The sequence below is a fragment of the Chaetodon auriga genome, chromosome 12 (assembly GCF_051107435.1).
Source record: "Chaetodon auriga isolate fChaAug3 chromosome 12, fChaAug3.hap1, whole genome shotgun sequence".
NCBI classification, from domain to species: Eukaryota; Metazoa; Chordata; class Actinopteri; order Chaetodontiformes; family Chaetodontidae; genus Chaetodon; species Chaetodon auriga.
In genome coordinates, this window is record NC_135085.1 from 13227532 (window position 1) to 13242869 (window position 15338).

At 41.5% G+C, this 15338-nt stretch overlaps 1 long non-coding RNA gene across 1 annotated transcript in view; it reads left to right on the plus strand.

The window, feature by feature from the left end:
• The window catches only part of LOC143329252 (uncharacterized), a 154736-nt gene extending 139871 nt beyond the window's left edge, over window positions 1-14865 (plus strand). The window contains exon 3 of the long non-coding RNA XR_013077874.1: window positions 14725-14865. This is a non-coding gene — a long non-coding RNA (uncharacterized LOC143329252). The remainder of the gene's footprint in view (window positions 1-14724) is intronic.
• The last annotated feature ends 473 nt before the right edge of the window (window positions 14866-15338 follow it).

Below are 15338 nucleotides of genomic sequence, written 5' to 3' on the forward strand. Positions count from 1 at the left end.
AAATTCGTGGTTGCTTTTTGTGCCACCCAGCACCTAAATTGTTTCTGATACCACACATATTTTAATGTGCTTTCTTTTAAGCTCAGCGGCTTTTTAGCAGCAATAAATTTCTGTTAAGACTTTGGACAGAAACATGCAAACCTTTGGTAGAGGAACAAAACTTTTGTTTTGGAGAATTGACAGGGAAAGAAACAAACACATACAAACTATAACACAGTTTTGTAGGTCTGCCAGTCTAATCCGAGTAACTTCAGTCTGATCAAGGCCTATTCACACATATCAAAAGCAGCTCTCCATTCAATACAATACCATGGGTAGAAAGGCTCGAAATTTGCATATTACCTTTGCTGACAGCCAATTACAGAGAGACACTATTTGTTGTTCCTTTTCATTCTGTGGTCTACTTTTTGAAACTATCAGCCAAGGTGAGAATGCATATTCATGACTGGGCTATGTGCAGCCCATTAGTGGTGTGTGTAGGTGGACTCAGGCTTATAAACAAGTGGTGCCATTAAAGAGCGAATGAATGCCCCTGACTCTGTTGCCAGCACCTGGACCCTCCTCAGTCAGTAATTACTTGGGGAGTTTTGATTAGAATGCTGCTGGGAAAATGAAAGACTTCTGTGTTGTAGAGAACAGACACCCTTATGGATATTGACCATATTCAAATAAACACGGAGGAGAAATTGCACTGCCTTGCACTTAAAACAGTAGTTTAGTTTTAGTTTTTTAAAACTGCAGCGCCTAACATCAGGGGATAACGTTTCTGCTCTTATATCTCTAAACCAGATAATATACTGCATATCGCAGCAAAGGTGATGTGAAAGTTTGAAGAGTGTTTCACACTTGGGTTAGAGTGACCCAATTACGAACTTCTACAGAGATCATCTTTTAAACATTTTTGTCTTTAACTCAGTTATTCTTACAGCTGAAAACAGCCCTCCATTACCTTCTTGACCCTCATGTTCAGGGTCATTAACCTTAACGCTTGACGTCCCATCTCAATCGACAAACGTACATAAGGATAAAATATTGACAATATTAAGGACTATTGGCTCATTAAAACCGGAGCCTTGCTAATAAGTCTGGAAGAGTTCAATGCAATATTAATGGTATAGGATTTCTCACAGCCACCATTTCCAGAGACCATTCAGTGAGGTCTCCTAATTATTGATGGGCCAAATTACAAGAAAGAGTTCATTACATCTCCTAGTGAATGAAGAATTCATTTAAGCTTGCCGAGTGCGCTGCATGCTAATGAAAAACTGTAATAAAGACTATTTAATATGTGTATCGCCTATTTGTGTGTCATCTACTCCCACTACCAGCTTAAGCATTTAGTGTGACTGTGTAACACTCTGCTTGTTTCTCAGACACAAATGTTCAGACTCAGAAGTTTAAAGTAGGATGACGTTTCTTAAAAAGTTGATTGAATTGGGCAGGCAGCGTTGAAGCGGGTTTCTGTTGTCGTAGGAATAGAAGCAGGAATCTTTTTTAAGGCTCTGCAACTATATTCAGAGATTCAGATCAATTTGGGAAAATGTGCCTGTGAGGGGGCCAAAAACACCTATTTTATTGTGTTGTATTGTGTATTGTGCCCAATATTCTTGCATTGTGATAAATACTGCATATTATTAGAATATCTAGATATTTAAAGAACATTTTTACCTCACAAAGGATAAAACAGCATAAATAGCGATTTGTATTCTCTTGCAATTTTTTTTTTGCGACAAATTGGTGAGCCAGACTGAACCTTATGGTGGGCCGACTTTGGCCCACAGGCTTCACTTTGGGCAGCCTACAGGAATAGAATCTATTATGCCTGTTTGTCTTTGATGTATACCATTCATGTCTAGGCTGTCCAAAGTGAACTGCTGGCAATGCAGTGCAGCCATTATCAATGGTTCACAGTGAGACACTCTGAAAGGACCTGTATTGTTTTGTTCTGCATGGAAAACATGTTTGTTAAGCCACCTTAATTAAAAAGCTTGACAGTACTGCACAAACACTCTGAGAGAGCACTCTCAGTGTTCAATTTAAAAACAAATTTCTCTCTGCTCTTAATGACGACTTGCCAGAGAATTATGGCGTGTTGTTGACAGGACACTCCTAAGTATAGAAGAGACGGAAATTCAAGAAATGAGGAGTTCAGACGAAGAGGGGAGGGCAGTGGTGATTAGAGCTCTCCGGTGGATAGTTGCCTTTAGCTTTTGTCTGTCTGCCCACATGCTCTCAAAACAAAAAAGACACATAACTCCCCTTCCGCTCTTTTTTCCCCCCTCTCCCATCCCTTTTGTACGATATCTGAAGCGGCGATCACTCCGGAGGCACTGTCTACAGTAGTGGCACACACATCGGTCTCTCATTAAAATTTGGAGTGTGAGTGTGAATACGCTGACCCCCGCGTGTGTGATTGTTTTAGCATCTTTGTCAGAAGAGCGCCCTGTTATTTATCCACTTTTATGAACGTCAGCTCCTCCCTCGCTCTCTCTCCCCTTTCAGTCTCCTTTTGTGGTGGCTTTTGTTCTTGTTCACTGCTCCCACCTTGAATTCTGAATCTCTCGCACAGATATAGTGCAGAATCAACGTTCCTTCCTCTCGGCCCTGTCTTCTCTCCCTTTTATCCAAGGGCGATGAATGGTAACAAAAATGCTGTGAGACAATTAGACGAGGCCACATGATGCTGTAATGGCTGAGCCCACTCCCCCACAGCGACAAGGACATTGATGTAACTCCCAGAGTATCGACACACATGGAATAATAAAGGAGCAGACTGAGACACACACCCACACGCCACAGCCACATATGTGCATTTGATGGACACACCATTGCTTCTGACTGTTACAATTTCAAAAGGCATAATGCTGACTGAGCGATTCACATGGACAGCTAACTTCAGCTTCTGAGATCACCGCCAATATGAAGCTGTTACCTCAGCGGGATCCCTCATTATGGTGGTCCCTGCAAAATCTGCTATTAGCCAAGTTGTCTGTGGCAAAACTAGTTATTTCGTCAAGGACTGCGGATGAGAGTGACCTCACATGCTGAGGCTGCAAGCAGGGAGCCGCAGGTGTCACAATGTACACATCTCACTCAGGTGGCTCCCTTGGAGAGATGGGGACATCATGTTGCCTGAAGGCAATAATCCTTTTTTTATTTTTATTTTTGTGCCAACTGAACATATGATTCTTTCTCTTTGATGTTGCTGCTCTTTCTTTCCCTCTTCCGTTTCTTCCGTTGGATGCAAGGGTAGAAAATGAGTTTCCATTGTTCAAAAATGGACTTCTGCTCTCCCCTACAGTTACAGAGTTATGGGGAATTTTGCAAGTGGTCATTCATGTATAGGCTTCCTCAGCCTGCGGTATCAAGCTATCCTCCAGTGAACTGTGTATTATAAGCTGGCTATGTGAAAGATATTTAACCCATCAGCCGTTTTCCATCTTTGTCAAACCAAACCCTGCAAGGTGTTTTAATATGATGTGTTAAGACATTTAAATGGATTTTTTTATAGGACGATTCCATTTATATTCCTGTTGCAATGCTGTAGAGCTATAGTCTCCTTAGTGGCTGAAGACATCTCATCCACGCATACTGTATGTGTAAATATGATCTGCCTTGCAGACTCTTGTGTGCTCCAATAAGGGAGGTAGGGACGTTGGTTGCCTTTGGCTTATTGCACAGTGTGTTGATCAACATGCTTTTTTTTTTTTGCCATTACAGATGTTGATCCGCTGCACAGGGAGAGCAGTCAGTCCAGAAAAAGCACATTATCCATTTGGAGTGCTCTGTATTGTGTACATATATTGCAATAAACCTCAGAGTGCTCAGAGCTGTTCTTTTAGAGTAGCTTTAACAATATCGAACATGGATTGTTGCAGTATATTTTCTCTGAAAAAGACACAACACTAAAAATAAGAATAACAATGCAACCATCCTGGTCACCATCAAAACACCAAAGCTTGTTACCTCCAATTTAATCCAAGGATTTAAATCTCACAGATTATTACACAGCGTTCCTCTTCTTGTTTTGGAGTTGAGCAGTAGTCAGTTTTGTCCTCATTTAACTTCCAGAAATTATTGCTCATCCATTTGCTGCGAAAAGACAGCCAGTAATGAGACCATTGTGTGTCATCCACATTACTATGGAAACATACATTGTGCTCTCTAATGATGTCGCTAAGTGGCAGCATGTACAGTGAGAGGAGTGTGTTCTGTAATGTTTCTCACACATGATCTAAAGTGCAGACTTATTTCTGGTCTAAGCAGTTTATTTGTGGTCAGTGACAAAATAACAGGGAAAGCAGAACATCCCTGCTCGTATAGATACACATGTAAACCTGGCCCATAAATCCCTACATGTATAATGATTCTGCAATTCAACTGAGGCTTTAAATCACACACACACACTGAACATTTCAAGCACACGTGCTGAAATAGAGGCACAGCACTGCTGTGCACGAGTGTACACATTTACATAAGTGCATCTGGCTGTGTTTCTCACTCTGCTTTTCACTTAGAGAAGACAAAAATGCCATTGCGCCGATCTGAAATGGTAACTAACACCAACATCCAAAGCTACAGCCTCAAGAAAACTGATGCCTGTTCTGCCTCAGAAAGCACGATCCCCAGACTTTGATAAATTCCCCTTTCTTTAAATGCATCTGTTGGTCTCTCGTTGGTGTCTGTGCAAAAAAAAAAAAAAAAAAAAAAAGAGAGACTCTAACCAAGTTGCAGCCTCAGAGAATTTCTTCTTCTTTGGTGTCTCCTCAACAGTGACACCATTATGTTTGTCTCACTACAGTAGGAGCATGCAGCAGGTGGTCAAGGCACAAGTGTGTATGTTAAGGGAAAACTCAAAACTCGCAATGCCGTCACATTTAAAGACAGTATTACACCTAGTCCTCAGCACTCGATGCTGAATCTCCGTGTCTTCTCTTGTAAAGTGAGATTTACATGACAGTAAGTGGGATTAAAATGCGCAGAACTGTCATCACAGGAGCCATTTATATCTGTGGCTGCGGGCAGGGTATATATGAGCGGTCAGAATATCTGTGAAATACTAGCATAGAATCCCAGAAACAATCTTATTTTATGTTTTGTGCTTGTACAATAAGAGGGTCTCATAAAGAAAACCTTGTCAAAGCTGTAGTCCTGAGGCTTTTTGTTCATTTCCCTCACATGTAATGAGATTTGCAGCTGGAATTTGATGCAGTATCCTCTACTTCCTTGTTTGGATGCTTAGGATTACACTTGGGTTTATGGTGTAATTTTCTATGTATGATAACATTTTTAAATTTAGATGCTGATTGTGCCTCATAATGACAGCGCATAATAGGTAAAAAAAAAAAAAAAAAAAATCACGGTTGATTATGGCACCAGATTTTCTTTTCATCCTGGCAATTTAAAACCAAATGGCATGTTTCATTTGTAGAAGTGCCAGAGGTATTAAAAATAGGTATTTGGTAGCTTGTCAGGATGACGGGCATTGAAGCCAGGACTTAACAACAGTGCCTGACAGTGGAACCATTTCAGAGTTTTCAATTATACATTTTTTAGGCTCTGTAGTGGAAGCAAGCCTCGCATGAACGACATATTGAGAACTCCACCTGGCAGCAAAATGAGAGAGCCAACATGATTTGCATTCTGTGGCAGGGCTGTTAACTTGTCATCAGCAGCGCTTGACAATTGAATGAAAATAAACATCTACAACCTGCACTCAGTGGAGTTAAAATCCAATTTAAGTTAGGAGTCTGAAGAGGTTTTTGAAACATCCATTATTGCCTTGTTCTCTTGTTATTTTCTCTTTTCTTTTTCACATTCAGAGTATGATTCCAAGTTCATTTATTATTCACTTTCACCCTGCACTGTTGTTTACAAACACCAGCTCGAGATATTCCTGTCATGACGGTTATGTGTTGGACAATGAGATGAGACAACGAGACAAAACGAAAGAGACGAAAGAGACATAGAGACGATAGGAGAAAAAAAGAAAGTGTTATACCTAAAAATGTGCACATTGATATTAAGAGCTGACTCTGTGTGTGTGTGTGTGTGTGTGTGTGTGTGTGTGTGTGTGTGTGTGTGTGTGTGTCTGTGTCTGTGTCTGTGTGTGTGTGTGTGTGTGTGTGTGTGTGTGTTACTGGGGCAGGGGGAGTTGTTATTTAAGGTCAAACTGAAATTAAAATTCATCTTTGGTAACAAGGATGAATTTTGATTTTCTTTTTAATTTGTTGAAATTGTCTTTACCAAAAACAAAAAACAGTTTGATTTATTTTTCTGCAATCCTCCACATTAGTGTTCTCATGTGGATGTGAATTTTTCTGTCCGACTGACAATATCTGTCGTACGATTGGTGCCATATCTGCATTGTAGCCACTAAAAATACTGTAATATTAATGAAGTCCTTATAGCCAAACGGGCAGTTCACCAGCTGCACGGTCGAGGCCGTTAGCCACTGCGTAGTCTGCGATTTTGACAGTCTGGGCATTTGCCATCACCGCATGTGGATCCATGAGACAGAGACAGCCCAGCCAAAACCCTCACCAAAACGTTACCTGGCTTCCTGGTTTGCTTTTTGCATTGTACAGCCCATTGCACGTGTGTATTAGTAGCTCTGCCCACGTGTTCCCACTTGACCCGTTGACCCCAAATGGGCAGCAAGGGTGACAACTACATTCCACTGAGTGCATAATGTCTCCATTTCAGAAGCGTCCCAGATGTGTTTCTCTGCTCTGCTGTCTCAAGTGAGACAGAAAGTCAGTCACCAGAACGCTGCAGTGAAGGTAAATTTTCAAAATTAAAAAAAACGTTTAGCTATGAAGCCTAGTTACCTGTGGTACATGCACAAATATCAAAGAAAAATCACCAAATCAGTAATATCTGAACACATGTTAACAAAATAAGTTAGGCAAAGCGCTCTGCTCCTGAAACGTGCCTGGTAGGAATTGCAGCTGCGTGGAGGACGGAACAAAAATGCATACGCAACATCACAGAGACACGCCCAGGGGAATTATGGGATGCGTAGCTGCGCTGTATCTAAATCTGTTGCTGCATCCAAGAGAGGGAATCAGTGGAAATGTTTGCAAGCTAGGCAAATTAGCTTCGCTTGCTAGCTTCCATATTTTGAGTGGAATAGAAACCGAATAGCAGGAGTATCCCTAAATGTTTATTGTTATAAAAGCACAGACATATTCAGTCGCTGACAGTACAGAAACAACACTCTGTGAGCTTGTTGAGAAAAACGTCAGCATCTGTCTACAAAGCTATGACATCTTGCAGTCAGTAGTGCACCATAGAAGTTGACAGCGTGTCTCCGTGCTATGGCGGCTATCAAGTGTCAGTCAACAGCTGCCGTGGGAAATACCCACCCAGAGGCTTTTGATCTTAGATGCTGTTTCCACAAATATTCCCAACAAAACAGTTTCACCCTCTTTTGAAAAATAGAAGGAAAAAAAATGCTCATTAGCTGCAGCGTCATCATAGTTTCTATTTCCTTACACAAAAAGTGAGGACACCTCAAATTTCAGTTCTGCTTCCAAAGTTTTCAGGGCAGACATCTGCAAACCACAAAAGGAACAAAAGAACATCTGTCGACTTCTTTTATCAAGACTGCTCGCATACCGAAAGAGTTGAGCCATTAACAAATAAAGTGAGTGTGAATACTTTAGGAGCATTTTTTTTGTCTGTACCTTGTAGTCTAAACATCAAAAGGTTGTCTGTGTGTAGATAGCAGAGGTGCTGGAGAGAGATTCAAGGAGACCGGCATCTGGCTGGTCAGCTCAGTGTTTCACACTCCAGGCCGACTCCTCCGGCTTTTGAAGTCAGTCTCTTTTAAGTCACCTGGGGATACATTCTTAAAAGAGATAGAGCCGTCGATAAGCAGTTTTTTTTTACTCCACATCTACAGAGCTCCTCAACATGCGCTGGGATAAGAATGATAATCATCTCTCGGCTCCTGACCATTCAGACAGATGGATTGCATGGGAGGCAGGCCTATGCTCGTGTAATGGGCTCAGGATTTAACAGCAGTATTAGCTGGCTGAACGGATGCGTGGCTTTGACGAGAATAGCATGCTTTTGTGCAAACTGGAGTAGATTTTCAGAGGTCTTCAGGAAATCTGAATTTCAAACTCTTAAAGAATGAAATATACCAAGTTTAGGTGCACAGCTGTTTTACTCCAGGGTGTGACTGATATAGAAGTAAACAACACATTTTTATTCACAAACACACCTCTGTAGAGATGCGCAGACATGAGTCCCTGCCCCCCGCTGTGTACCTGCGTAGCTCAGATGTAGGCTACAAACAGTCTCAGAAGCTGCCTGTGATCTATACATAGACGTGAAGGAAGCGGCAAAGGCCAACTTTGATGGAGCTTCTTTTTTTTTTTTTTTTTCAAGCACATATACAGACGCTAAATAAAAACAGCAACTTGTTGAGAAAGTAAAGTTAGATTGAAGATAAATGTCGCTCAGCATTTACATTTTGCCTCCATGTTTTATGTAAAGAAAAAAGTATGACGCTTAAAGGCTGCGCACGCCAAAAGATTCTCCAGAGTCAAAAATAATGACGGTTACATATTCAGATTTATGTTCGCAGCACACAGTGCACATGTGTGTGTTGGCTTGCACTACGTGCAGTGATGCAAATCCAAAACAACGCTGTGCACGTAGCTCTCAGTGTGCTCCTCTGCTCTCCAGTAATCCAGCGAGGGCAAATAAAACTCACATGACCTCAAACTTGCCCACCTCACTGCAGTTTATAGTTTAATAAGTTCATAGTTAAAAAGTTCATGTTTTATTGAGAAAACAAACTTCATCTGGTTTAAGAATTTCCTCGTTGAACCGGCCACATTCCCATTCATTTATTTAGTGTTCATTTCAAATGAACTCCTGTTGGGTGTTTGTTGTTGTTTTCAGATTGCCCTCATGTCATCAACATTTTTCAGTACCTTAGACTGCAAACAGTCCCTCCAAAACACAAATCCCTCGAAGCAACACAGCAGCTGGCATCCAGTAGAACTCATTCTGAAAAACACGGTGCACTTGTAAGGTTTAAGTACTGGATTGTTTTCTTTATTACATACATTAAGTGTACTGTAATAAAGCCACCCTCTCGATCTTACCTGACATCGATTGCGTGATTATTATATGACTGAGACTTAACATGCTTGAGATACTCAGGTAAAGGCTGGAAAACATAAAAAATTAAATGCATAAATACTTAAATACGTAATAAAAACACAAAGGTGTCTTTCCAGTTGAATTATTGAAAAAAGAGTCAAAATGAGCAACAAACTTTACAGAGTTCATGGCGCTGAAAAGTATTACACACAAACCACACACCACCTACAACTTCAACATTTGCAGACAGACGCACACACATAGATAAAGAAGAACACACACACACACACACACACACACACACACACACACACACACACAGATGATAACACGGCTGCTGTTATCACCAGAATGTCCACGATGGTTATAAGATGGGCACAAGCATATTTACCCATCTCATTCGTCTTGTGCTGTCCTATCTCTGTGGCAGGGCTGTGCAGACACATATATCTCTCTTTCCAGGGTATAGATGCAAGAGATCTATTTAGCTTTGCTCTGCTATTATCTCTTGTTCCTTCCCTCGCCCCCCCTTGCGTGCATGCTAGATTTATTTTCTTCTCCTGTTCTGTTTGTTTGCGCTCGGTTTGCTGGTCTTCTCTTCCCTTGCTTTTAGGTCTTGATCTGTTATATTTCCATCCATTCTTTTCTCTCCGTCCATATTAGACAGGTCATTACATTAACTCTTCTCTCCTAAAAGAAATCTCTGGATCTCACTCTCCTGTCCTGTTCTGCTTCCCTCTCCTATCTCGGCCTGTCATCTCCGTCAGCCCTGCCCCTCCTCCTTGTCTTGACCTCCTCATCTTTCCATTTTCCTGTCATATTTTCTTTGCTTGCCTCTTTTGCTCCCTTCCTTCTTGTCCTGCTTTCTCCTCCTGCCCTATTCTTTGGTCTCCTCTCTCCTCTTCTTACCTCTCCTCCTCCTGTCCTTCGAGGCTGTTAGAGCCTTATTTTGTTCTAGGAAATCCAGTCAGCCTGGCCCATCTGCATGATTATACACAGCACCACTGATTGGTTCCAGGGAAATCATTCCAGTGGAACATGATGTCCTGGATTGAAATAGCCCACAGAGTAACAAAATAACTCACATTTCCTCTCCAATTTCAAAGTTGTAAACTTTATATCCACTCATTTCAAGTCTGATCAGAGACCCAAGTCACTCCTTAAGTGATTAGATTAATATTTTTCCCATATTATGGATTACAGTAATTGACAACTCTATCCTTTTATTTTAAGGTCCGGTGCTTCAAGGATCAAATTCTTCATTAAATCAGAACAGATCTGACACTGTAATATGATGCATCTGCTTTTAGGTGACAGTTTCATTAACTAGATTCTTTTTCCCTGACACCTGGATTATCACAATCTATAGTCTGGCAGACGACCCATTAACACAGATTCCTTTCTTTATCCTATAAAATTGATTGAGCTATTATCACCTCTAGTCATGTCATTTTTTTCCCCATAAAAATGTTTCAGGCTGACAAAAGGGGCTCTTGGTTAGAAATGTCTACGAGGTTGAAGGGGAGCTGAATAACGTTAGAAAGAAATGAGTGTACCAGGACCGTAACATTCTCCAACCGAGCAGTCAGCGGTCGAGTTGCATTTTGGGTAGTGTAGCGGGAGAAAGCGTGGGGTAAATCCTGCTGCACCATTTTTGAATGTTTTTTCTAACCTGTCCATCCTGAGTCTGACAAGCCTATAGGACTGCAATGCTAAATTGGTGGAGAACTCATTTAACATCTCAATTTGTGTCTTTTCTCTGGCACGGAGCAAAGAGTTATGTAAAGAAACCCCCTCAGAGCGTCTGAGCAGAGAGTTTGACGAGGATGCATTGATGCTCAGTAAACGATAGAGCTTGGCTTATCCAGTTCAAAGTGGTGTAGTGCTCAGTACCTCACAAAAAAAGGTGAATAAATTGTATTAATCAATATTAGCTCTCTGTGGTAGATGTTTTTAAGACATTTGTTCAGTTTCGGGAGGATGTTTTTCACCGGTTTTCTTCAGTGTCAGAGTGGAAGGAAGAAACAGGTGGATTACAAACGGCTTCTTTTCCATTGGCTCTCTCTCAATGTACAAAAAACTGCATGTTTGGGATGATCACAGCCAAAAGATCTGAATGGTTAACCCACTTGTCCATCTGTTCTTTAAAGAGAATGACTTCCTCACTGTACGTGTGGAGAAAACTCACTATGAGAGAAGTAGCTCCTCTAAAAAGTTCAGAAAGATTCTGTGACCATTTTCAAGTTGTCTGGATGAAGATATGGACCTGAAACCCCCGTAAAGACTGAAAGAACACTGACGTTTCTTCTTCTTTGGCTTCTTCCTTCCAGCATTGTGAATGTCACAGGCAAATATGTTAATAATTTATCCGCTGTCTCGCTTTTTGTGCGTTTCTTGTTTTTTTTTTTGTTGTTGTTTCTGTTGGGCAGGAGTGGGTGAGAAGATCTAGTGGTTGTTGCACTGGACATAAATAATTGGAAAGACATTAAATATAACTGTCACAAATCACTGCATTAGATACTGTAAAGGTTTATTATTGTAAATAAGTATTGATGGATTACTGAAAACTTGAATTGCATGTCAGCTCCTCTATTTTCTTATAAGAATGTAATACTACCTATTAGCATATTGACAAAAAAATAAAGAAGAAAGAAGTAGAAATAAGTAGAACCCATGTTGCAGGAAAAAGTGTTCAGCAATTGATATTCAATATATTTGAACAAATATGGCTGAGTGCCTTTCCAGTAACACTTCGAACTCCAAACTCACCTGCCAGTCGCTCTCCACTGTCTTTACCAACCAATATAAGAAAGAAAGAAAGAACAAGGCGAGGTGATATATGGAACATTCAGTAGACCAGCATCCACACTCACTGAGAAACAATTTAAATGTATCTACTCATGGTAAACCAAGGTAAGGACAAATCTGTTATCACAATTGGAAACTGATGAAGTACTGCGGTTCAGTTCTACAGACTGCAGCTTCAAGGCCCCACCTATAGAAGACAGAGCAGTGAGGACCAGACCGACCAACCTGAGCACAGCAGGGATTGAATACAGAGGAATAGTTATTTTCTTGCGGAAGGCTGCAACAGCAAGTTTCCGAACATGCCTCAGGCAAAAACAGAATGCTCAGCTTACAAGCAGACTGAAGAACTGCAGACAATCCCGCCATGTGTCCACCCTCACCTGCACATACAAGGTCAGTGAAGGGTGGGCAGACGGTCATTTTTCTTCTGCCATGCTGTGTAAAAGGAAAGTAAAAACACAAAGCAATAATTTAACACGAACGATGTTCGCTAGCAATAGTTTTACAAAGTGTTCCTGAGCCCATGCAGTAACATCCTTTATACAGTCATGTGTTCACAAAGGGGTGAACCTCGCTCCATACTTGCTTGTGAACAACTGAGCCTTTCCAGGATGCTCCTTTCATACCCAATCATGATGCTATCACCTGTTACCAATCAACCTGTTTACCTGTGGAATGTTCCAAACAGGTGTTTTTGGAGGGTTCCACAACTCTCCCAGTCTTTAGTTGCTCCTGAACCAACTTGTTTGAAACATGTCGCTGGCATCAAATTCAGAATAAGCATAAGTTTACAAAAATCAATGAAGCTGATGAGGTAAAACATCAAAATACATTGTACTGTTTTCAACTGAGTCTGTGTCAAAGGATTAAATTATCATATTCTGATTTATTTATGCTTTTGGAATCAAGGTTGTATACATACACATTGCTGCAATCCAACCTCATGTCTGCCATGTGAAGTAATTGGCCTGACTCAGAGGGAAATCTATCTGAGCGCTGGTCTTGGGTTGCGGATTGCCATAGGTTGCTTTCTCAAAGGACCTGACCCAGCAAAGCTGCATCTTATCTAATGCCTGATAGAAGGTTCTGCAGCACACACACAATTGGGCAGTTTCATACACACACACGCCCACAGACAGGAATGTGTATGTACGTGAATAAAAAGCTCAGCCACACACACACGTTTTTAAAGCCTTTTTACTTGGGCACACGTTCACAATTGCGCGTGTACACTGACATATGCACATATGTACACTGATAAAGGCACGTGTGCAGGCACGACTCTGCCGTTAGAATGTGCTGGTTCTCTTATCCTCCACCTCACCCAGTCAGAGGTAGCCTCGGAGAGTCCGTTTGATGTCCAACACGCTGCAAGATTAAAAACAATCAACAACAATAACAGCAGCCGCCACAATGGCTCCAGCATATGGCTATTAAATCTAAAAGGCGTTCATGCATCAAAAAGAAAACTAGATTTCTATCATTATTATCAACACTATGTGGCTGCTGCAGGGGCTCATTTTGCCAAATATCTTTTCCCATAGACAACAGATTGGGCCTCGCACTGGGTTGAGTGTGGAATGAACAAATATGCTAATGGGGTGACAGAATGTAATGCATAGAGAATACATGCAGTTCCATGCACAGATAAACAAACATAGAAAGAAGAAAATAAGTACTGCAAATGTTCTCCAATGTTGCAGAACAAAACAAAGATAAGGTTGAGTTCAAGCCAGAGAAATCTGTCAAGTTAGTCGACACCCACCATGTCGCGTTTGGCAAATTACGCTGGTAATATAGAGCTCCACAAACGCATGAGATTATAGCATCCCGTTCTGACTGCTTCTGAGGGCAGGTCTCCATCCCGCTGAACAACACTGCCTATTATAATTTATGAGTCTGGGACCAGACTGCGTGCCTCTCAGTTCTTGGCCTGTGGGCTACAGAGAAATCAAACCTTATCCTGTCTACCAGCTTTCAGGTCAAAATGAGACACTATACAGTTCAATATGTACGGCAAAATAATCCCACTGAAAGAGTGAGGAAGGAATGCTCTGAGTTCACTTTGAGAATGGATATACTCTGCAATAACTGCCTTCAAACCAGAGCATATATCAAGATGGCTGCTCCCAACATGAAAACACCTCAGCAATGTTTCTTACTGGATATACTATCCTACATTGTGCCCTTTATACAGGCCCTCATCTCCCTGGTGTAATAAGTTACGTGTCAGAGACCAGCCCTTGAGTTATGATTATTGCGACCACAGGGGAGTGCGGAGTGTTTGATTTAGGGTGCTAGGCATGTCTCATTCACCCTTCAGCTGTCACAAATCCCCTCCAGGAGCCAGGTCGCCGCTGACTGACAGGTGTAAGTAATGACTCAAGTTCAGAGGTCATGAGTCAACATAAGCACACAGGCCAAGCACAGCTGCATGCAGACCTGAGCTCCCCGAGGATTCCGTCATTTAGTGAGAGTTTCCAACCCTCAGCGAAATGCTCTGCAGATGCAGTGCCCGTGAACAAAAGATGATAATTAATAAGAACAGATTTTCACTCCTAAAAAGCAATTAATATCTTTTATATGATTTTGCTGCACTTTAATTCATTATAATTGCTTCGTTTGAGGAGTGCAAAATTATTTGGGACACACTTGTTTAAAAAAAAAAGAAAAGAAAGAAAAAACTCAATTTATCGAATGAATTCACTTCCCAGCTGCACCTCACCAATTTGGAAAAATAATACTTTTCACTCATTTCTTAGCTTGTGTGTGCTCTTCATCTATGTTGCTCTACAGGAGGAGAACCGGGGCTCTTGGAAACAAGATGGAAGCAAAACATGGTCGATGGAGGAGGGGGGGGCAGTGCTCATTATGGCACTGCACATTCCAGAAAGTGAGAGATCAGCCTGGAGGCCCTTGGCAGCTGACAGCAGCTGAATTTCCCAGCCTTCGGAGGATGGTGGTGGATGGTGGAGACGGTAAGTGGAGAGGACAGAAGAAAGGGAGGCTGGGTTAGGAATGGCATGGAGATGTCCATGGAGACTTAGTTATCATTTGGCATTCCTCTTCTCCTTTCATCACTTTGGATAATGCCTCACATGTGGGTGTTGGGGGAATAAGGAGGTATCATGGGGTACTGAAGTTCTGAAGGGACCACCCCTCCTACTCGCTCCCTCGTTCCTGCGGGCTTTTTCAGTTTCAACTTGTGACAAACACTCGGATCACATGCATCTGCTTTGAGGACAATTAAAGCTTTCACTGAAGGATGACAGGAGCGCTGAACGCGTACCAAGGTTGAGAAGAATGAAAACCTGTAGGAAAAAAAAGAGGAATGGGTTCATTTGAAACGGCATTAATTTTTCATACGCTGTCTGGTTCACTGTTAAAGTAAATCTGCGAGAATGTCACGC